At 40.8% G+C, this 24052-nt stretch overlaps 1 protein-coding gene across 4 annotated transcripts in view; it reads left to right on the forward strand.

Moving 5' to 3' along the window:
- Positions 1-24052, forward strand: part of klhl29 (kelch like family member 29) — a 409128-nt gene that overhangs the window by 212670 nt on the left and 172406 nt on the right. The window lies entirely within an intron of this gene.

The following is a 24052-nucleotide window of genomic DNA, read 5'->3' on the forward strand; positions in this document are numbered from 1 at the left end:
TCACAGCTCCAACTCATGCCTGAGTATGCAAGCCCGTAAATTGGTGTTTGGTTTAACCTTGGAGTTTATGACGCAGGGCACTAGAAACAGATGTTCGCAATTCCCCGACCAATTTTCACATTTAATGAAGCTTTTAATTTAGGTTTAGATTGTTTTCTTTTTCCTGACTCAGTTTGATCAATAAAATGTGTGCAAATGAACTTGTAGATTGCAAAAAAGCAATTATTTTGGGGGACTGCCTGCGATACATCGGAATGAGACTGCAGGTAGAATTGGAAATGGATAATTAGACAGGCTCGTCTGCTTGGTCCGGCCTCTATCGAATGAGGGGCTTTTTAGCGTCTTTGTTGGATGGACTGTCGCGATCCATTAACCATTGTGCGTGTCAAAATTTATTGACCTTGTTCTAACAGGCCAAAGAAGCAAGAGTTTAATTGGGATTACAGTATTTATACAGAGAGGTTTTACAGGGAAGGGGGAAACGCTGCAGGATTGTTAAAATTCTGGAAACACTGTTGCTGTGATTCATGTTATGAGAAAGCTAATATATTCAGCTCGTATGGTTACAGTTTGTCAGCTGCTGTATTTCAAAGGCAGGAGGGAAAGCATCCCTGTGTCAATTTCTAGACACAATATACACTTGAAAATCTTGTGTATGAAGGTCAAACTGCAAATGGAGGCACTTGAATCTCACATCTCCTCAACCATTGTAGCAGTTTTTTTTTTTTCATCTCAGCCTAGCATTGAATAGATATTAGTGAGGGTAACGTCACAAGAACAGTGGGCCCGGGTAAAACGTCGAGCACCAGTAAATTAGCAGCAGTGACATCTCTTCAGCCGGCTCCTGAGTGGCGAGGCAGGCCTCCCCCCCTTGACAGGGACACTTAACTTAGCAGCTGTAATCACAACAACGCCACCCCGGTTGCCCTGCCCCTCATGACGCTGCCCATTGCTGTCCTTCTGTCCGTCCTTTTCTGTCTTTCTGATTATCTGTCATTTCCTGCCTCTTTCCTCGCTATCCCTCGTTCCTTCTACTCTCTCGCACACTTCCAGAGGTCACAAATCCCAAGCTCCCTCTGGTCTTACGCATTCTGTTTTAAATCAATTAACACTGCATACCAATGTGGCGAGGGTACCTACTGTTCTGCTGTAGTGGCATAGTGGTAAAATATGGAGGGTAAGCTCTTGCGACCTGCATTCTGGCTCGCTTCTGTTACAATTAATTTTAACCTGCTGTTGGCTCTTTTTTCGCTTAGGAAAAAAAAATGAGGTTTTGGAAAAGAAAGGAAAGCAGCTGCGGGTTAGAGATCAGTGTTTCTGCAGCCTTCTAATGGCTGAGGTGAGGATAAGAGTGTTGGCATATCTGATCCCAGGGCAGAGACTGTGGGTCGTACACATATCTGGCATTAAAGTCAGCGGCAAATGAAGTCCCAGCGTACGCACAAACTGAGAGACATGCTGTATTTCTTGTTCTTTTACTTCTCAGAAAACAAACACACAGGCTTTATTTTGTCCTCAAAAAGTGTATATTGTTAAAGGGGCGATAAAAAACCGAGCAACACGCACAAACTGGACACCACTTCACTTATATAAGGTGAATCTAGACAGGGCTTTTGAGGGAAGAGCCAAAGAGGAGCCAGACTTTGCTTCAATAGCTGATTAATTATTATCCTGAAAGAGGTTAAAAAAACATATCCTAAACAAATCTAGGCATTAAATGGAAAGTTAAATATTTTTTAACCTGGACCCTTTTTCCCATGTTTTTGTGTGTAAGTGACTGCAGGCAGCAATGTAACCACTCCGGCCCTATGGACTGTAAATATACGTCCACTATAAGTTCTATTTTTGCCACTGACCCAGAATGTTATTACAGTCAGTACATTTACTGTGTTAAAAGTGGTCATGTGAACGGTCATTCCGATTGAAAATTAAATCCGATTAAAGGGGGTGGTTTATTCCGTTTGTCATTCTGAATGAAAGAATTTTGTGTGCATGTAAACGCTCATTCCTCGTTAAGTTCATTCCGGTCTTTCTGCGCATGCTCGTTTCCTTGCCCTTCTGGCGCGACGACGTATATAGCGCGCATAGCAACAGGCTGAGATAGAGCAGTCGGACTCATTGCACTCACCGGTTTCCATACGCCAAAGCACAGGCTTCTGTCTCCCTTCTTCGACCTTCTACCTCCCTTCTCCTCCTCAACAGATGAAGCATTAGCAGAACAAGGTTGTTGTCGTACTGCTGCTTCAAGAATATAAGCAAAACAAGCCCGAAAAAGGCACTAAGAACGCCGTCGTCAAGCGTCTTGTTACTTGGAGCGAGGACTACAGTGTTTTCTTCCGGTAAACGTAAACACGTAACATCCGCCCCGCCCCCTGTCCAATCAGAAACCTTCCCTGCCCCAAACCTTGCGCAGACCCAAATAAAGGTGATTAAACTGATCTCCTGTGTAAACCCTCATTCGGAATGAATACTTCCCATGTAAACTACCTGGAAAGACTTTAATTGCGAATGATTTCATTCAGATTTATTTCATTCTGAATGAGAAGCCATTATGTAACTGCACCCAGTGTCTGACAACATAATGGAAAGGATCCCTGGATAGACAGAGCTTTCTTATCAAATAGTAAGATCCTTTTTATTTAACCAGAAGCAGCCCTGGAATCACTATCACCAGACCCACCAGACTCCATTTAAAAAAGCAGTAATTTTATCATAGTAAATCGCACTTCAGTCAAAGTCAACAGAAACAAAATGCAAGACACAGAACTGTCTTTGTCTGTTGCAACTGTTCCAACAAACACTAACTCTGGTTAAGTTGAAATCAACCCTGAACTCACTAAGTTAGATGTGGAAACATGCTGACTCTATACATGCTAAAATTGCTGTTTATTTAAATGGAGTCTGGTGGGTTTGATGAGGGCGATTTTGGGGCTGTTCTGGTTAAATAAGAAGGATCTTATGCTTTAACAGAAAGGTCTGTCTCTGGTGATCCTTTCCATAATGTTGTCAGACACTTTGACATTATTGGAAAGTGTTTTTCTTTACCTTTCGCTGACCCAGCCTGCTTGTTATTGTGTCTCGCTCAAGGAGTAGTCTCGTTCTGGTATCTGACTTTTTCTCGTTGTCAAAATCAGCAAAATTTTCAGCCACAATACTGAAAATCTTTTAGGTAACACTCCGACATGCCAAACTCGTCCTCTCTCCAGCTCTAACTTATGTAGCCTTGTAAAAACTTCTTTCCTGCAAGAGTTCAGATCGAGCGAGACTTGGTTGCACACAATGACAAGAAAACTTTTTTTTTTTCTCTATAGGGATCATTTCCATAATGTTGTCAGACACTTAGAATAACAATCTGAGCCTGTCAGTGGCAAAAACAAACACTTCAAGTGGGCGCACATTGACGGTGTATATGGCCCAGAGTGGTTACATTGCAGCCTGTTTCGTGGCTGCCAGCTGCAGCATTCTCTCTCCATACTAAACCATTTTCAAACATTGTCGTCTCCATTACTCACCGAGACACAAAAACATGGGAAAAGAGGGTCCAGGTTGAAAAACACCTTATCTTTGAGTAAAAATGTGTTCACTGTTCTGTTGGGTATTTGAATAGCAAGAAACGATGCCGCCATATTTAGTTGTTAAATCCTGGTTGTGCATCTAATATCAAAAGGTTTTGAGAAGTGATTATTGGACAAACAGTTTAAATGCTAAAGCCTCTACTTAAGCGATTGTGCTGTTGCATTAAAAAAGCCTGAGCCTCTGGACACAATGCCCGTGAGCGCTGATGTGCAGAGGAGGTTTTGTGGCTTTTTGATGGCAGAGGCCTGGATCTTGGAGGAGCTGACAGAGCTCTTCCCCCTTAATCCAGCCGCACAGCAGGCCGCCGTGCGTGCCGGCATGTACGGATGTGTGTGCGGTTTGCTCGCACGCACAACTTCTTGGGTGTGACTGCATGGATGTTTTGTCAGATGTCAGCCTGGCAGCCTTAAAGCCAAACACCACAGTGACAGAAATCACACTCCGTGTTTGATTTGGCTTTGCCTTCAAAGGGAGCAATTTGTCTTCGCTCTGCATCAGTGGGCACATCAACAACTGTGTGCTCTCTGCTCTCCGTGGGTGTATGTGTGTCTGTGTAGGTATTTGTCTGTATTTCTGTTTACAGTATATAGTATGTGTGTTTGTGTATGTCTGAGCAAATGCCATATGCTTGTGTGCCTGAGTTTGTGTGAAGATTCACACAGAGCAGCTTGAAGGCAGCTTTAACCTCATCACCTACTGAGATATGCCAGTCACCAGGCTGTGATCTGCCTACCTGGTTTCTCCACAGCGGGGCTTTCCATAATACCTGCCTGTCATAGTGTACAAATCACACAACACACCTTCTTGTCAATTGTTAATTTCCTTCACACCACCCACTCCTCGCTTATTTTATATTGTCTTCTCAAAAAGAGATCCACACCAAGCTTTCGAACACTTAAATAATCCATCCGCATCTGTAGCTCAAGCCAAAGCAATCACAACTGTCGGCACATTTTGTGAAATGTGGGAGTAATACAGAAAGACTGACATTGTTGTTAAAAAGGACAATAAAAAAAACAAAAGACCGGGACACAGAGGGAGGCGAGAGGAGAGGAGATGGATACAGAGAGAGGGGGAACATAAGAGAGAGGGAGATGCTGAGAGCAGAGTCGGTGTGTGTCTATTGACCAAGTCATTAAAATCGATGGCTGTCCTGATGAATATCAGCCGGGGGAGGCTAGTGCCGAGCTCAGTAGGGACAGACTCGCTCGCTGCAAACGTGACCAAGCACCATTTAAAGGCGGCTCACGTCTGAAAAACGCATTAATATCAAACGGAAGTTATTATTTCCACATATCTGAGCCTATTTTAAAGGTTGCTGCTGTAACCTGTGCCAGTCATTCATGTGATGTTTTTGATATTGTTTTCCCAGCTTAGCATGAACTGAGACGACTGTTGGCAGCTGTGTCGTGGTCCTGCTACGAGCGCACTGTGACGCTGGTGCAAATACTGTTTTTGTTGGTAAATGCCTGACTATAAGGAGCACGTGGAGCACGGTCGCTACATGTGTTGGAAGCTTTAGTCGAGTTTGAAGTTTGGGGTCAGAGACAGATCTGTCGGGCCACCTGCTGCCTTACTGAGCATTAGCCGCAGCTCCTCGCCTCTTTTTCTCATGTCCAACATCATTTTAATGCTTCCTTCCACCTCACTGATCTTTACCGGTCCTGTTCTCCTCTCTGTCTCAAACACACACACATCGGTAGAGGGGCACATATGCACACAGACGATCACATGCATAAATGCACACAAGGACGAAACACACACACACACTACTATAAGAGGGGAGACACACATCGACGGCGTCTTCCACCGTCACACACATTCAGCAGCACCCAGCCTCCTCTCTGCCCAGGAAGTTCATCTTCCAGTCAGCTCACATCAGCCATCATCTGGGGACCAAGCAGCTCTGGAGCTGCTAGTGAATGCAATTAAGATGCCTTGCTGAGTTAAGATCAGTGTTTTACTTTGCCACGGCGAGCCCCGGCGCAGCCTCACATCCAGCGCAGGCTCACCTCTCCTCTGCTGTGACCGTTTCATCTGCCTTATCTGCCTTATTCAAACTTGGCTCTCAATAAGATTTTAATTATGTATTCATTTTTGTTTACTTTCGGCCAAAGCATATTGGCACTGCGGCATTACTGTCCACTAGCATGTTGGTTCTGTGCACATTATGGCTGCGATATTACCAGTTAGTGAGGAAATTATAGATCACTAACTTGGTAAGATAGTGACTGTTTACAAAGCCAAGCCCTGTGTGTGCTGGTGCTGTTTATTTAACAGAGACTGGAGCCTGTTTTTGTGACACTTATCTCACCTCATCAAAGGTTTTATTGGAATCAACATTTAGTAGTTGCAGCTTTTCACCTTGTTACTGGTTTATGATGCAACTGGATTTGGTTATGATGCAGACTGCATATCTCTCATATAGATACATGTCTATAGGCTTAAGTAGCTACAGTAACTGAAGGTCCATTTAACATGTAGGGGGATTTAGTGGCATCTAGCAGTGAGGATTGCAGATTGCAACCAGCTCAAACTTCTCCTGGTTAGGATTCCTTTTGTGTTAATTTCAGAGGTCTTTTCCTCTTCAAAACAAATACAACACGTGATTAAGACTGGTAAAAACACAGATTAAAGCAGTTTGACATTACAAATCGGTGTTTCTCCTGCTGTTTGGTATGTCTCAGACGGGCCACTAGCCCTGCACCTGCTACTGTATGCTCACCTTATTTCTGTTCCAGATGTTTAGAAGGATTTTACCATGAGCTGAATTATCTGCAGAGGTCTCTCCTCTCCAAAACACATGGGCTAGGTGATTTAAACCAGTAAGTAGTTTCATGTTCTAAATCAGTGTTTCTTTAATGTTGTTTGGCATGTGGAAGATGAGGGCTAGCCTGCTAATGTGTGCTCACCTTAGTCACCGCAACATTTAGGAGGTTTTTACTGGAAGATGAATTATCCACAGATGTCTCTTCCTCTCCAAAACACATAGACCAGCTGATTTAAACCAGTAAAAACACGGACTAAAGTAGTTTCATGTTATGAATCAGTGTTTCTCCAACATTGTTTGGTATGTTGGGGAGATGGAAGCTAGCCTAGCACCTGCTAATGTGTGCTTACCTTATTTCCGAGCCATTTTTACAGGCCGAATTATCCACAGAAGTCTCTTCCTCTCAAAACACACTGACCAGCTGATTTATACCGGTAAAACACTGAATAAAGCTGTTTCATGTTACAAATCAGTGTTTCTCCAGCTAGCACAACAGCTGTTAATGTGTGCTTACCTATTTTCTCTTATGACTTAAGATTCAGATGTTCAGGAGGATTTTACCATGAGCCGAATAATGCTCAGCGGTCTCTTCCTCTCCAAAACACTTGGACCAGGAGATTCAAACCTGTAAAAACACTAAATAAAGAAGTTTTGTGCTACAAATAAGTGTTTCTCCAACATTCTATGTGGGAGACGGGAGCTAGCCTAGGACTTGCTAATGTGTGCTCACCTTGTTTTATTATCACCACATTCAGGAGGTTTTTACCGGGAGATAAAATATCCACAGAGGTCTCCTTCTCTCCATAACACATGGGCCAGGTGATTTACACCGGTAAAACACTGAATAAAGCAGTTTCATGTCACAAATCAGTGTTTCTCCAGCTAGCCCAGCAGCTGCTAATATGTGCTTACCTATTTTCTCTGATAACTTAAGATCTAGATGTTCAGGAGGTTTTGCTATGAGCCGAATTATGCTCAGCGGTCTCTTCCTCTCCAAAAGAAACAGCCCCGGTGACTAAAACTGGTAAAAACACTAAATAAAACAGTGTCACGTTACAAATCAGTGTTTTTCCAATGCTGTTCGGCTCGTCGCTGAGAGTCTCCTAACTACGGTTGCTGATTTGAAAATGAGAAAATCCAAAGAGCCTTGTCTAGAGCCAGTGTTTGGTTTGTCCATTCTGGGCTACCGTCAAACAAAATGGTAGACTCCGTGGACGAGGACCGGTTCCCTAAGTACATATAAACGGCTCATTCTAAGGTAACGAAAACACAATGATGCTTATTTTCAGAGGATTATACACTACAGAAAACATACTGTATACTATATATTCCATTTCTGCCATTATATCCCCCTAAATCCCACACACTGGACATTTAAGTGGACATAAAGCATACAGTATTATCCGTATTATTAGTAAGGCATAAATATTCATTTTGATTCAACCACAGGAATATACTGCAAGCATGACAGCCCGTTCAAACCAGTTATTAAAAACACAGCCAGTTTGTGATAGCCACACTGAGACCATTAATCATAGCAAGCACATTAATTAAACCCTCCCCTTTCCTTTCTTCCCCTTTCTCTGTGTCTCTTTTACTTGATAGAGTGCAGACGATCTGCACTTAGTCCTCACTGCAAATTACACAAAAGTACGCCTTTCACTGAGACAAATATAATACTGAATCTGATGTAAGAGTTGTAGGGTTTTTTTATTTTTATTTTAATTTCCAATATGCTGACTCGGATGAGCGTCTGCGGAGTAAGCAGTGGTAAATTAATTAAAGTCACTGCTGTGTTGTGCAGGGCGATTATCTTCAAGCTATCCACATCAGGATTAGCTAAAGCAGAAGTAGGGTTTATTATGCTTCCAAAAAAGGCTTAACTTGGAATATGAAATGCATGGATTTTAAAGTGTGTTTTTTTTCCCATCCGTGTCATAGCATTCCTTCATTCTAGGTAGCTCAAGTGGAAACCGAAAAGGAATTCACAAGAGCTGGGATATTGCAAATTATTAATGAAGTTGAAATTTATTCCAATCACAGTGAACTCGGTATGTGCAGGTAATTCTCTTAAATGAATACATGCAGTACCAAGGTGATATGCTTATGAGTAACCTTGGCACACAAGCCCATATGGGGCCCTACATATTAATGATATTGACTTAAACATCTCATTTTAGAACGCCAGGAGTGGTCTGGAGACCGCTGCGCTTGTGTGCAGATGTAGCTGAGCAGCTACCTGACGCCGTCTCTTTAACTTGGCTAAGGATGGCTTTCTTTGAGATGTCTAACTGTTTCTAGTACAGCTCCGGCTCTCAGGAGAGAGCGGAAAGAAGAGGGAGGAGGAGGAGGAGAGGAGAGGAAACGTGAGGTGAGCAGCGGCAGCGTGTCATAAGCGGAGGAAGGAAAGCTGCTCGCCCTCGTTCTTTCTCTCCCTCGTTATCGTATTTTAAAGGAGAGGAGCCCCGCCAGGAGCCCCATACATTATATCCCCCCACAGTTAATATAGGGACGGCGGATAGCTCATTAAGATTGATCATTCCTCGTCCACCTCATCCATACAGAACGCAGCACCGGCTTCATTAATCACCGGGATTTCAAGATAAAGCTCAGTGGCGGCACAGTCGCAGGACCCGGAGCCTGACAGCCCCGGCTCCTACATGCATAATCACAGACGCAGTGCAGCCGAGGAGCAGCCGCCCGGCTCCCTGCCACGCTAGAGGGGGCACCGCATCCACGCCTCCCTCCCTCCTCCATCCTCTCCTCAACCTATACTCTCCTCCTCCCCTCCTCCCCACCTGTCCTCTTCACTGCAATCGTCTGTCTGTTTCTTTCACTCAGCTCCACTCCCACTCCCAGCATCACCCCTCCCATGCTGTTGTCTCTCAGCATTGCCTCCAGCCCCCCCGCCATCCTAACATCCACCTGCTTCCCATACCCACTAATAGCCTCTGTTTTCTTTCCCCTTTCCTCTCTTTTCTTTTTATCCACTCGCATCCCTTCTCTTTATTCCCTCCCTCTCATCTTCTGTATCTTCTTCCTCATCGTACCTGCCACCTGTTCCACGCTCCTCTAACTTTTCTCTCCGCCTCCCTGCTTTCTCTACTCCATTGATGCTGGAGTTGTTAGCCATTTCTCTAATAGCCTGCTTTTTTCTGGCGGGGTAATGCCTGGGTTAGCAAAGTGGCAGTGGAAAACTTAAGAGAAGAAAGGATTAAAGAGAGAAAAAAACAAGTCCTGTCATCCCAGATTGCTCATTTGCCTCTGACAGCTGGACCAAGTGTCAGATGGCTGTTTTTATCCGAAACGCCCAATCAGACAGTCTGTTTTGCTTTATTACCTTCACAAAAAGTCTGCACTTTTTGTCCAAAGCCGCAGCGAGCTGGTTGAGAATGGGAAACACTTAACATTTTGTTAGTCCTTTATGACTCTTTATTGAAATCAGCTGCTGCTGTCTGAGGTTAACATGCACAGACGCTCAAGGTCCAATAGTTTGTCTTTCAAAGGCGTGATGAATGAAAAGTAAGAGTGTTGTTTTCCTGCCTTCCCAGTTCAGTAAAATTAATTATTTTCTTATTAAATAAAACAACCGAAGGATTGAATTTCTGATTGTTAGCTTTAGTCATTATCAAGTCTCTGCTAGCACTTATTCATCTCTTTTGTATTGGCAGAGAGGGATTGTGAGTTAAGGTCAGTTTCTTTCTACTGCCATTCTTTTTACAGATTTGTTTCTCTTTGTTGTTAAGTCTCGATGACACTTTCTTACCCCGTATTGTACAACAAAATAATAAGCAGACAGACATTATGGCGTTTTAACGAATTGAACATATTTGCCATTGACAAAGTTATATGGCTATCAAAATTGTCTGTCACCGTGCAAAATGAAACGTTTTCTAAGGAAGCCTTTAATAATAGATATATTTTTTTATTATTGCTGAGCCAACAGCAGCCTGCTTTTCCTGGAGAAACAAGTCTTAAAATGATGATGTTTCTACAATGCTGTCAGTTTTTTAGCAGAGGTGAAAGGAGAATTCAGTTCCTTCACTTCAGTAAAAGTGAACAAAAGTAACAAAAAAACTACATTGAGTTAGCTGTATACCTGAACCAATTTCAACCACTGATGAGGTGCTTGAAAACCAGCTAACATTAGCTAGCAAACAGAGGAATGTAAACCGTTGTGTAAATAGTTTAGTTTAAATAATATATATGTAGATGGTGTGAATACTCGTAGTTAAATAATGGATAAATGGTTAAAATAGTTAGCTTAAGTAGTGGATAAATGGTTGAAATAGTTAGCTTAAGTTATGGATAAATGGTCGAAATAATTAGCCTAAGTAATGGATAAATGGGCAAAATACTTAAATTAAGTAATGAATAATGATTGAAATAGTTAGCTTAAGTAATGGGTAAATGGTTGAAATAGTTATCTCAAGTAATGGACAAATCATGGTTAAAAAACTTAGCTTAAGTAATGGATAAATGGTCAAAATAATTAGCTTAAGTAATGGATAAATGGTCGAAATAGTTAGCTTAAGTAATGGACAAATCATAGTTAAAAAACTTAGCTTAAGTAATGGATAAATGGTCAAAATAATTAGCTTAAGTAATGTATAAATGGTTGAAATAGTTAGCTTAAGTAATGGACAAATCATGGTTAAAATACTTAGCTTAAGTAATGGATAAATGGTCAAAATAATTAGCTTAAGTAATGTATAAGTGGTTGAAATAATTCAATTAAGTAATGGATAAATGGTTGAAATAGTTAGCTTAAATGATGGATGGATAAATGGTAAAAAGGTGTAGTTAGCAAAAGTAAATGGTTGAAATAGCCTTGTTAGCTAAAGTAGTAAATAAATGGTTGGAATAGTTAGCTTAAGTAATGGATAAATGTTTGAAATAGCTAGGTTAAGTCAATGATAAATGGTTGAAATAGTAAGGTAAAAGTAACAGATAAGTTGTTGAGATAGCTATAAATAAATCATTGAAACTTCTAATATCAAGTTAAACATTTACAGCAAAACTATGAAGAAATATTGTAGCAATATCTACTTTTATATAATTAATAGTATTAAATAGTATCCAGTTTAAAATCAATTGAAGTGAACACGTGGAACATGATGGGTTGTGTCAGTTAAGGATTTAAGTTAATGTCACAGGGCTGTCAGGTAAAAAGGGTTGGGAGTCACTGCTTTATGTTTAAGGTGGGTTTGTATTCTGTTTATAGTTTATTAGTTTCTAAGGAAATCTAGAGACCCATTTTAAATGTTTTATGTGTTTTTGGGTCCCATCCCAGTTTAAGAATACACACACACAGTGAATGTGTTGTATTTGTGATAAAGGGCGTGCACAGAGCTGTAGTATCATGCATTGAGTATTCGGCAGAGGTCTTAGACTGGAACAGTGCCATTTCCCTACATGAAATGTCCACTGCCCTCAGTTATGTGGGAGCAAATTGATTTATGTGTAAAGTAGTGTCAAAGTGAATGGAGGTTACACCTCAAATGGGTCTGAGTCTCAAACACCTCGTGTCAGAGGCTATTTTATATGACAGGATTAATTGCCACAAGTCAAATGTCGATGTGTTATTCCGCACATCAGCCATGAAATCGGCAGTAATGCATTATCAATGAGGCCGAGTGTAAACACAGCAGATGTTACCAGGAAGTTAGTCAATAGCGGATGTTTCTCTCTAATGAGAAGGCGTAATTGCAACGGGGAGGGAACTCAGTATCCAAAACAGCAGCAGATGCGCTGCAAGATCTCAGCAAAAAAAAATCCAGAAGAAGTTCAGCAGTATTAGCTCACTAATGTTCACGGTGTATTCTCTTATCTGAGTGGATAGTCAAACTTTTTCCTTACCCAGAAACTTTTAAATGGGTTTGATAATGCTTGCAGGGCATCTAATAAATACTAATGACAGGACCAGACATTAGCAAGAATGGCCCCCTTCTACAACTCATTATTCCACCAAGTTAGCAACAGGCTTAGCATGTGAAGATATATAATTCGTCTGTGACTTAGACAAATGATAATGGCCTGAATTGCAATCAAGAGATCTTTGCAGACTAGCGGTGCACTCTGTAAGCTTGATACACTTAAAGTCTTCCTTAGCAGTAAGATAGTACATGATGAGATGCCTTAACAGCAATATGCTGCTGCCCTATTAAGTTTACACAATGTGCTTTCTTGCTAGAGGCTGCAGCTATCATTATTCTGCTACAGTAGTCATTGTACCCATTGTTCCCTTCTCTATCCGATACAGACATTGTTTTCTTATGTAATGCAGCTTGCTGGAGTGCAGGAAAAAAAACGTATTATATTAGAGAGTTATACTTGGATTACAACTTTACAAGGACACACGAGCCATACATAAGCATTGGAGCATGCTGGACACAATCAGAATTTGTGGGGCAGCCCAGTCGTCTAATAGATTGTTTTCTATCCCTGGAGAGATATAGAGAAACAGAGAGGCAGATGGAAAGTAGGAGAGGAGGAATGAAAGAAAGGAGAGTGGGGGGAAAAAATGTGATGAAATGCAAAGATTACTCGCCTGACTCCACCGTAGGCTCTGGGAGCTCATCTCAGGTGTGCAGTCTGCTGAGAAGACTCCCACATACAACCTAACCCCAGCACCAACCTTTCTGCTTGGGCTGCGATGACTTTCACAAAACTACCCAGTAAACACACATTGTCTTCAGGGGGAGATGTGACATTTATCTTAAGCTGCACTGGTGACATGGGAGTTTTTTATTTATTTTTGTTTTTCTGCGTGTGGTTGCATGGTCCTGCTGTTGAGGGTCAACTCGGAAGAAATGTAGCCCACAGAGGCGAGTATCACCCATAGGCAAAGCTTGTGAGGAATGTACACAAGCCAAACTCATAAACACAGTCGAGGTGTAAGTCAAGCAGGGGGGCTGTATCTACATTCTCTCACACATACGCTGGCATCTGGGCCCGACCACCGATACGTGCCTGGTTACTAAATGTGAAGGGTAGAAGAGTGTTTGGCACAGCTGAGGCTGTTGGTTTCAGGCTGCAGTCGGAGGCAGCGGAGGAGAAAGTAACTCTAAACTTTTAATTAGTACTTAAGTGGAGTTTGCACTTTGTTTTATGTTTGGTATATTTGCACTTTAAATACTCAGAAAAGTAAAACAACTTCACAGCTATCCTTAAAGAGGCTGGCACATAATTTCCATGGAGTATTTTTTAACATTTAAAGGGCAGCCGTGTTTTGTATTTCCCTAATGGCAAATCTTCTCGTTGCCTTTTACGGAGCAGTTCAAACTTTGAACTTTTGCTGTATTTATGGTCTCACTGTCATGTCAGCTGAAAAAAAAAAAAGATGTTTTTATTCCAGTATAACCTGCAGAGCTGCTTCATTTCATCCTCCACAACAGCAGTAGTGAGTGTGGTCTTGTACTTGTCCCACTCACACAAACCTTTGATCAGCCACAGCACTCTTTGTCAGCTCGCACTTCTGAGTTGAAAAGCGGAAAACGCAGCTAATTGTTTATTCAAATATCTTACTTTTTATGCCACAGTAAGTTTCTACAATGACTGTGGTGGAGACCTTGAGGTAAAGAGCTACTTTGTGCTGTGTTGACGGATGAAAGTATTCATTTTTATAGTTAACATTTTAAACTGCAGATTGGGAAGCCAGAGAAGTGCAAAATTTGAAATACTGAATGACTACATTTTGGACCCACTTGGCTTTACAACATCTGGATTATTGCTGTAATGGAAGTAGAGCTGCAACAACTAATCTATTAGTTGTCAGCTACTTAATTAATCACCAATTAATTCAATTTTGATAGAGTTTGATTAATTTTCTTTAAGAAAAAAGTCAAAATTCTCTGTTTCCTGCTTCTCAGGTGTAAAAAAATTCTGGTTTCTTTATTCCTCCATGATATTAAACTGAGTATTTTTAGGTTGTGGACAAAACAAGACACTTGAGGACATCGTGTTGGGCTTACACACTTACACTGAAATTAAAATGTTATTGAAGTTATGAACGTTGCCATCTACCGCATTGCATTGTGGGATACTTATGCCGTCATACACTGGTGTGCTGTCCAGATGGAGGGCATGCAGCTCAGCCGAAGACTACCAACACTGCACAGATGCCTAAGATTTGTGCCATTTAGGGCTGTTACAGTTGATCAAATTATGCAAAAAACAGAGGCCACTTTAAGTGCAGAAAATCGTGGGACATGTAGGGTAGAAGTTAAGATAAAAAGTCACTGAGAAACAACTGCAGATGTGGATTGAAAACCTCTGTCTTCATTCCAGAAAACAGAGTCAACTAGTTTCAAATGGAGACATTAAAGCCTTAAACATGCCTAAGTTGGATGCAATCATGATTTGCTCTGACAACTTCTCTGTCTTATAGCCACCACACAGATTATTAACAGCATTTCACCAGAACTCTGGGAATCATTGACCCAGTAGGTAGAAAATTGTAGCGAATGGTAGCTAATGTTAGCTTGTAACATTAGCCTGACAGCAATGCATCCATGTGAAAAGTTGAAATCTAAAAGACAGTTGTACCCGAGCACATTTACTCTCCTGGCCAAAATCAACACAGCAGTCGCTTCAGTCGTGGACCCAATCACACACAAAATAGTCATAGTCCACTTGAGTTTTGTATACTTTCATTGGCTTTGCGTGCATTTTTAGCAACGTTAGCAACGTTAGTAACATTAGGAGATCTGGAGGAAGAGGTAATTTGCAACAACGATCATGTCCACATCGGGCAAATCGGTCAAGTTTCGGTCAAGGGGGTTGCTGAGCGGAAAAAAAAAAAAAAAAAAAAAAACGTCCAAAAAAGTTAATAACTTACAAATTATGGCAAAAAGGTAGTTTCTTGCAACCCTAGAATTAAGATAAAAATATTCACAAACGAAAAAAACACTTCTGGTTGCTGATAAGTAGTGTTTAACTTTTGATTTAACACTAAAAAGTAAAACCCTCGGCGCACTGCAGCGCAAGCAGACAGATGCGCGAATCAGAGCAGCATGTGTCACTGACACCAGACTCAGAGCGCAGCGGACCGGTGGAAAATGTCACCATCAGCGTATTATTTTACATCAATAAAATCCATTTTATCATTATTTTGAGTCACATTGTTGAAAGAATTTAGTTGTCTGTGTTCAAGCAGGATAATAGGTCTCCATTCATTGCACGTCGGGCTTTCTGTTTCCTTGACGGAGATGGTGTTGCGTTCAAGGTCCCCCAAAAAAACGGGAGAAAAAAAAAGGCTGAATATTCAAATTTTTTTTCCCCCAGTCGAATCCCATGCCATCGAATGAAGCTTCGAAGCTTAGAATTTTTGGGTCAGCCCTCCTATTTGTTTCATGGTAAGGTTTTGGACACCAAAAAATCTCATACTAGTGTACTAATTAGTATGTGACTAGTATAGTATTAGTGTATTAGTGTACTAAATAGCATGTTAGTATGGAATTGTGGACACAGCTGTTGTGAATTACATCTGTGGACAGGAAGCAAGTATAGACCCAAGCTGTTGCCTAGCAATGCAGCTCCATGAAACGGTCTATAGACCGAACAACTTAGCGATTAATCAAGAAAATAATCAACAGATTAATTGACAATGAAGATAATCATTAGTGGCAGCCCTAAATGGCAGTAACATGCCCTGCTCCTAATACCGTGGCATGTTGGTAATGCCTCCTTATCACTGGCCCAGTATAAGTAAGAGTACAGTTGAGTTTTGTGTGGAGAGTTTTTATAGACAACAAGGTTTGTTTGGAGTGTTTTCTCCCACTGCCCGGGGTGATGAAAGTTCCAGTCAAGTGAAAACTCAGACTTTGGATGATGAAATGCCAGAATGGACAGGCTACCTGACTGAGTGCCCGGAGACTAGTTTGATATTTGTTGCAGTCGTGCTGTCGTGGTTTAAGGTCAGATCTCATTCTCGGTGAGCGCTCGGAACAGGAGCGATCCAGTGAAACTGACTAACAAAAAAACCCACATTTGTTTGTGCTGAGCAGCTCTCGATTGTGTGTGTGTGAGAGTGTGACACACTCTTTAGTCGGTTGCATGCACAAGTGGGTGCTCCAAAGAACTTGGATGCTCAGTCAACCTTCTCAAGGTGAAGTACATTGAAACATAGTTTGCGCAGATGTTCTCTGAAAGGTTGCATTCATTCAGACCTGTGTCCAGATGATTTACTTCACTCAATTAGAGCTGTTTTTACACCAGGGTTTATAATGTGGCTCTGACAGCATGCTGGCTCTCACAGTAAATTGTATAAAATAGTAACTTAGAAATTTAATTAAAAGGGAAGATGGAGAAATGTTGCACACCCACTCAGTTCTAATCAAATCCCCCTCCAAGCATGCAGTATGTTATCTACACCAGCCAGCAACATTGTTATTAGGATTATTCTCTTATGACATTGTCTTGCCTAAAGTCGAATGTGTGTGTAGTTGTGTGAAGGTACGTTGACGTGTGCTTTGGTTCGGTGTATGCACAGCTGCATGTGTGTCTCTTTGCATCAGCGCTCGGGTGTTCTGTAATGAGTTCAGATGAATTACTCAACCCCGAGCAGAATTTGACAATGACGTCCTCCATAATGCTTAAGCAGAATGTTTGTTAATCTGTGATGCGGCCCAGTCCACTTTTATAATTTCATGTGGCATACTGTTAAAAAGAAACTAAAATCCATATTGGCATGTTGCCTCTTTGGCACCATGACAAATAAGCCAATGCACAAATTCAAGGCTTAAGCTTGGCCCGAGTAATAACAAGTGGGCTTTTTTAAGCATGCAGCCCTGTTCTCCTAAAGCATTTTATCTCAGTTCCCAAAAGCAGCTCTTATTAGAAGTAAGAAGTTCTTGGATTTTCTTTTCAGAAAGCCTTTCCGACCAACTTATAACACAGACGTCTTGGATAGAAAAAAAAAAAAACGCTACAATCTCAATATTGAGTCATTTAAGAGTAATTGTGATTTATTCATAGATGATTAATCATTAATCATTAATTAATTCCATTAATCTATATTCATTGTTAGTTTTGGACGGATTCCTGCTGATTTGTGTCGCTATATTGCTTTATTTGAGCAAGCAATTTGCCCGTTGTTCAGAGTGATAGAGGAAACATAAATTATCCAATCAGAGGCTGTTGCTATGGAACAGTTTGACTGCTGCTTCCTTTAAATGTGAATACGTGTGTTGGCAGCAGAAACAAGTCAGAATATGAATCCATTTTATTGCCAAGTAGGTTATTACATGCAAAGTATTTGCTTTGTGTATTGGTGCATAACATGAACATAGTAAGAGGAAAAAAAAAAAAAAAAAAAAAAGCAAGTATAGAAAACATCAAGAAATATAAATAAAGAATAGAGGAAACGTATAAGAAATATATGAAATAATACAATAAAGTATGTACAATATACCTTTGTTTAAGTGACTGAGCAGGGCAGTTTATAGAAGTGATAGTTTGTGCAGAATTGTCCAATGAATGGACAGATATTCATTGTATGAAGTAGGGGTGGGAATCACCGGAGACCCCCGATACAATATTATCACGATACTTAGGTCAAGATACAATATTATTGAAATAGTTAATATTTTGTAAGTCTAGCCAATACGATCATCAATGGCTCCTCTCATGTTCTGCACACAGTGTCCAAGCTGCTGCCCTCTTGTAGGAGATTTAGAGTGCCTCGTTTCAGACTGAACACATTTAAAAATCCATTTATACCTCTGTCCATAAAGCTTTTAAATAATGGCAGATGAAGCCAGAACTGGCATTCGATTATGACGATTTGCTGATTTGAATTTTGGTTGAGGTATTTTTAGTGTATAATGTTAATTATTCATTATCTTTTGTGTTTGTGTTATTGCTACGTTGAGTATAATATTGATTTGTCTATATACTTGGTCTTGGTCTTGATCTTGGTCTTGGTCTTGGTATTGATCTTGAGAATTGTGATGACAAAATTGAGGACAAACTTTGTCAACATCTGTTTTTATCTAATAAGACAAGTTTTCAGTCAGTTCATGTCACTTTAATCATATTTATTACAGTAACATGTGTCTAGTGGACTGGAAAGCAATGATGGACTGAATTACTTTAGTAGGCTAAGTTTAATAAGTTTAATTTGTAGTTTATTATATTATATTTATTATTATATGATATATATATATATATATATATATATATACACACACACACACGTATATATATATATATATATATATATATATATATATATATATATATATACTATTATTATTATTTATTTATTTATTTATTTATTTATATTTTTATTAAATTTACTTATATTTATTATTTATATTGATAATTTACATGATTGATACTTGCCATCCATGTATTGACACAATATTGCCACACAAAATATTGTGATACTATGCTGTGTCTTGGTATGAAGTGTAAAAGCATGAAAATAATATCGTCATGCAGATTTATGTCCCAAAGATGTGTGCCTGCGTAACTCATGTTGATACATAGATGTGAGGAATTTGTTGAACATGTAGTGTCTTTACCCGGTGGGGGGCATTGTTGATGAGGCCAGCTGAGTCGGGAAGAAACTGTTCTTATGGCGTGAGGTTTTGGTCCTTATGGACCACAGCGTCCTGCTGGAGAGGAGGGTTTCAAAGTCTCCAGGGTGGGAGGGTGCAGCCACAATTTTCCCAGCCTACTTCAGGGTCCTGGAGGCGTGCAGGGATGGAAGATTGTGGCCAATCACGTTCTTGGCAGAGCGAATGAGATGCTGCAGCCCGCCCTTGTCCTTGCCAGTGGCAGCAGCATACCAGGTGGGAAACCTGCCTGTACCTCAAGTGGGAGCATCAGCTGCAGCATCAGCTCCCACTTGAGGTCCTAGGTGATGATGGAGCCCAGGAAGCTGAAGGACTCAACAGTGTCAACTGAGTCACACAGGAGTGATGGGGGCTGTTTGGGCTGCATGCTTCCTAAATCCACAAACTCCTCCACTGCTGAGCTCCAGATCGTTCAGGAGCAACATTCACTTGTGACATGGAGAATGTTGTTTCCACTGAATTCATTCAGTTAAATGCCCATACCTTATTTTTAGTGGTATATTCTCTAGCTGTTTGCTGTCATGTCAATTTGCTATCAATCGACCAATCAGAGCCATCATCCCCGCTGCACACCTCCGTCTCCTTCCAGTGGCAGAAAACCGTAAAAGCGACTGCCACTTATCATCGGAGCAGTTAATTGAACTAATTAGTTTATAATTATTAGTTAATTCAGTGTTCATCACATCTCATTAGTTCATCTTTCTGCCCCACTCGCTATATTTTGTGAACTGTGTCGTAAATGCCATTTTACCTTTTCTATACGTGCAGAAGTGACGCCGACAGACTGAATTGTGAATACATTTGCGACCACATCAGCCTCACAAATTAACATGAAGCTGCCTCCGAGGTGCTGTCGGAAACATCAGAATGTTTAGTTCAGAGCGCATGAATCATATGAGGGAGCGGGGAAATATGTCAGAGAAATTTTAGATCTTCGGTGATGGCCATGTTGCTGTGATGTGACATTTATGACACAGAGCATGAAAACTGTGTCACTGGCTGCTGGTCCAAGTTGTGTTTTTCATTGTAAACTCTCTCAGAAATGGACTTAATACTTGTAAGCAGTATGTTAGATGTGAAGTATCCGTGTGTCATTTCCTGGTGTCTTTATTTCTCATTGAAACCTGTTTGGTGAAAGGTGAGTTGGATTTTTTTCAGCTTATTTTGTTTTGCTGTGATTAACGACTTTCTTTCATAATTCAAGGTTCAATCAGCAAAATGTCAAGCACATCAAGCTTCACCCACTCTGAGAGAAAAGACTGAGCAGACTGTTGTGCTGTGGATTGTCACGTTAATAGGTTGGCACCACAGACTATAAAAATATTGGACGTAGCCACTGTGACACCACCCATTGATCTGTAGACTCCCATTCTGAAGCCTTGTAACCCGATTGCCAGAATAAATGTTAGCATTATTATGTGGAGGATACATAGAAACTTTATGTTTCAACAGTGCTGTGGTGATTGTGTTGTTAGGGATAAGTTCAAAAACCATTTGGTTATGGTTAGGAAAATGTTGTGTTTTGGCTTCAAATTTTGGTGGCACAAAAATACCCCCCAAAAAACTGCTGTCATGGCACTATCCTAGAGGGAAACGCAGCAACATCTCAGTGAAAAACAACTACTTTGCGTGGCACTATCCTAGCAGGAAATGCAGTGATCTCTCAGTAAAAGAAAAAAAAACACATAACACTTTCATGGCACTATCCCAGCTAGAATTGCAGCAGTGTCTTTGGAAGAAATAACCACTTTTTGAGGCACAACCACGGCAGGAAACGCAGGAACGTCTCCGTAAAACAAAAATGCTTTTGTGGCACCGTGCTGGCAGGAGACTGGTCATCTATCGGTAAGAGAAAACGCTTTCTTAGCTCGATCCCAGCAGGTTATGTGCAGTGTCTCTGTAAAAAAAACAACTGCTTTTCATGGCCCAATCCTGGCAGGGAACCCAGTGATGTGCTGGTAATAAGTAACCACTTTTAGTGGCATTATCTCAGGTGGAACCACAGTTATGGATCACCAGACAACATCCACATTTGGTAGCTACAAAGCCGCTGGAAGACGCAGCGATGACTCGCTAAAAAGCTACAACAACAACAAAACCAAAAAAAACAAAAAAAAAAAAACAAAACAGTTTTGTTGTTAATTCGTCTCGAACAGTCGTCTTTAGTGGTCTGCAACTTGGCAGGCATCTCAGATGACAAAGTCCACCATACTGTACATCACCTTTAACACATTTATATGCACCATATGAAACCTACAAATGTAGCGTACAGTATTGAGATTTGCAGAAATGTACAATGCCAACATTTTTTTCTGGCATCTGCGCTGTATGTTTGGCTCTTTGGCTGTCGCCATCTTGGATATTTGGAGCCAAAATTGGACTATGGGCAGGAGCTGGGAATGAGCGAGGGGTGGATCTGACTGAGAGGCCACTATCTGCAAACAGCATGTGCCTCTAATTATGCATAATTTTAAGCCTTGAAAAATTATAAACATGTGAGTTGTATAAAAATGTACCCCTGTACAGTTGTCAAGAATGTTAAAATTAGCCATTAAGACCAAAACTGTTTTTTGCACCAGGATGTAAACGTGTTTATTTCTGCTTTAAAGTTGCCCTGTTATCATGAGGGTCTGTGGGGATTGTTGTGTTTCTGGAGCCAGTCTCAAGTGGCTGTTAAAGGAACTGCTGTTTTTGGCACTTCTGCGTTGGCTTCATTTTTTAGCTGCTTGATTGGCGCCATATTGACTTTCACATTTTGAGTGGGCCCAAAAACTGGTTTAAAAACAGCCAAGGAGGCATGCTGCACTGACAATGACATGCCAGAATGCTATAAAGGGACCACACACACACACACACACACACACACAAAAACAGTGGGTTTCCAGGAATCTAAATCTATTCACATCTTTGTCACCTTTGATGATGTGTCAGTGCGAACATTATACCTATCCCTTTAATGCCTTCATGGACCCTGTAAGTCTTCTTGGTTTTCCCGTCATGTGACCTGACTGGGTCACAGGCATCGCCACAAGCCATATTACCTCTGCACCTCCTAATTAAGACCTGCTTTAAGTGAAAACACGCTTTCTTGCCATGTTATAATAAAGACTTTGGAGATCCTCCGATTCTTCTGGAACATTTTAATTGGAGGTGAAAACAGGCATCATGACTTGATTTGTGTTTTTCTTTTCTTGTATTTTTGTAAATGCTCTCAGCTGGAATAAACTCCACATTTCTCTTCTGAATTATTTTGGAACAGAAGTCATGTCCCAGTTATTCTTGTGGTAGAGTCGTTCCTGTTGTAGTCTCGCTCTCTATTGATTGCAGAGACACAGGATAGATGTGCACACTTTATTTTCTTGCTTTTGCCATTTAACTGGTTGAAGTGGTAAAAAATCCCAAACAAACCAAAAATAAATGTTAAAAAATGACAAATTTAATTAAAAATTAAGCTCTAGCTCTGACACTTTGGTGACTTTTTGTATTTCATAAGGTTTAAAAGACGCTCAAGTGAGCAAAATCCTGAACATGCACTTGATTATGTTGTGATTAACTGTCATACACATAATGCTGAATCTTGTTTATGATTTTACTATCCTTGTAGAACTCATGATTTACTGATCTGCCTTGTACTAGCCTCATGAGGTTTATATTTTAACTGACCACAGCAGTAAAAGCATAATCACTCTGCAGATAGAGAGCCACAATCCAAAAATATAACATGCTAATTTTTGCAGCCATTAGGCGACTAGTCGCCTGTATTTTTACGATTTTAATGTAATGATTAAATGATATATTTTGGTGGTTTGAGTTGAAGGTGTGAGAAAGAATAGTATCAGTAACATTGTTAACACTGTGCTACATTACAGAGAAATACAAAACCGTACTAATGAACCTTCATTAATATAGGCCTATATTTTATCTACAAGTGCACATCACACACTGAGCGAGCTGCCTGTTAATGACGCTGTGGGCTAATGGGCATGTAGCTACTTCCATGTTTCAGATGATACGTCATCTTGGGTTCGTCCTTCACCTTCTCAAAATGATCCCACACTTTGGATTTCCTGCCTGACATGTTATTAACTAGCCTGTGGAATAACTGCAGGTACCAGCCCTGGAAATTAACCTGACGAGGACACTTCCTGTGTCTGTCCTTTCAAATTAAATTCACACATGGTCCAGTCATATAGGTTTGGATTTATTTTGACAAGGCGCAGCTTCTATTAAGAGTTGCAAGTTCATGTTTTCGGTTTTGGTTTGTTTTTCTGTGACTAAGTGACCAATGAAATCTTGCTGACTAATGACCTTTCTGGTCAACAAACATTTGGTCCACTATTAGCCCTAATAAACACACCCAGATATAAGTAGCACAGACAGGTTGAGGCTCACTGCAGAGTTTCTTATGCAGCCATTTTCCAAAAGAAACCTTCCTCCCTCTCTTAAATTTAGTTAGTTTTTCGGAGCAGTAACTCTGCTACAGTAAATCTTTTCTTCTTCTTCTTCTCATGAACTGCGGTTTAAAATAGCTGCATCAGCCAGGCAGCAGATTCTTTGAGCTGTAATGTCATAACTGCAGCACTGAATGTAAATGTTAACCTGCTGTGAACTGTAACCAGCCTGAGTTGTAACCTACAGTATATGCATACAGTACATATTTCTACTGTGTGTCTACAGAAGACAGTCACAGGCAACTCTTGCCATTTTAGTATATTTAAAGAGTCTGCAGCATTGTTTTTTTTTTCCTCCAGACTTTGACCAGCACCTGGAGCAAGAGATATGATGCTGCTCGTGTTTGCTCGCCACAAGCGTATCCTCTTGTTAAAACCTGTTTGAGAGAGTGTGACCGTTTGTCACCCACTGTCCCTCCTGCCTGGCTAATGAGGAAGTCACTGCGCCAGCCCGGACCAGAGACTTTCTCCTCTTCTCGCTACACACAAACACAAAGAGAACATTGCATGACATCCTGTCACAGTGTTACAGCAGGCCAACGGATGCTCCCAGGGCTCGCTTTGTTTATGTTCTCCCTCCTCTGAGCCTGTACTTGCATTTGCCTCGACTTTGTTCAAGCAGTGCCAATTGTTTGCTCACTTGCGCCTGTGTGTGTGCGCATACATGTCCAACC

This window comes from Epinephelus lanceolatus, chromosome 13 (assembly GCF_041903045.1).
Source record: "Epinephelus lanceolatus isolate andai-2023 chromosome 13, ASM4190304v1, whole genome shotgun sequence".
NCBI lineage: Eukaryota > Metazoa > Chordata > Actinopteri > Perciformes > Serranidae > Epinephelus > Epinephelus lanceolatus.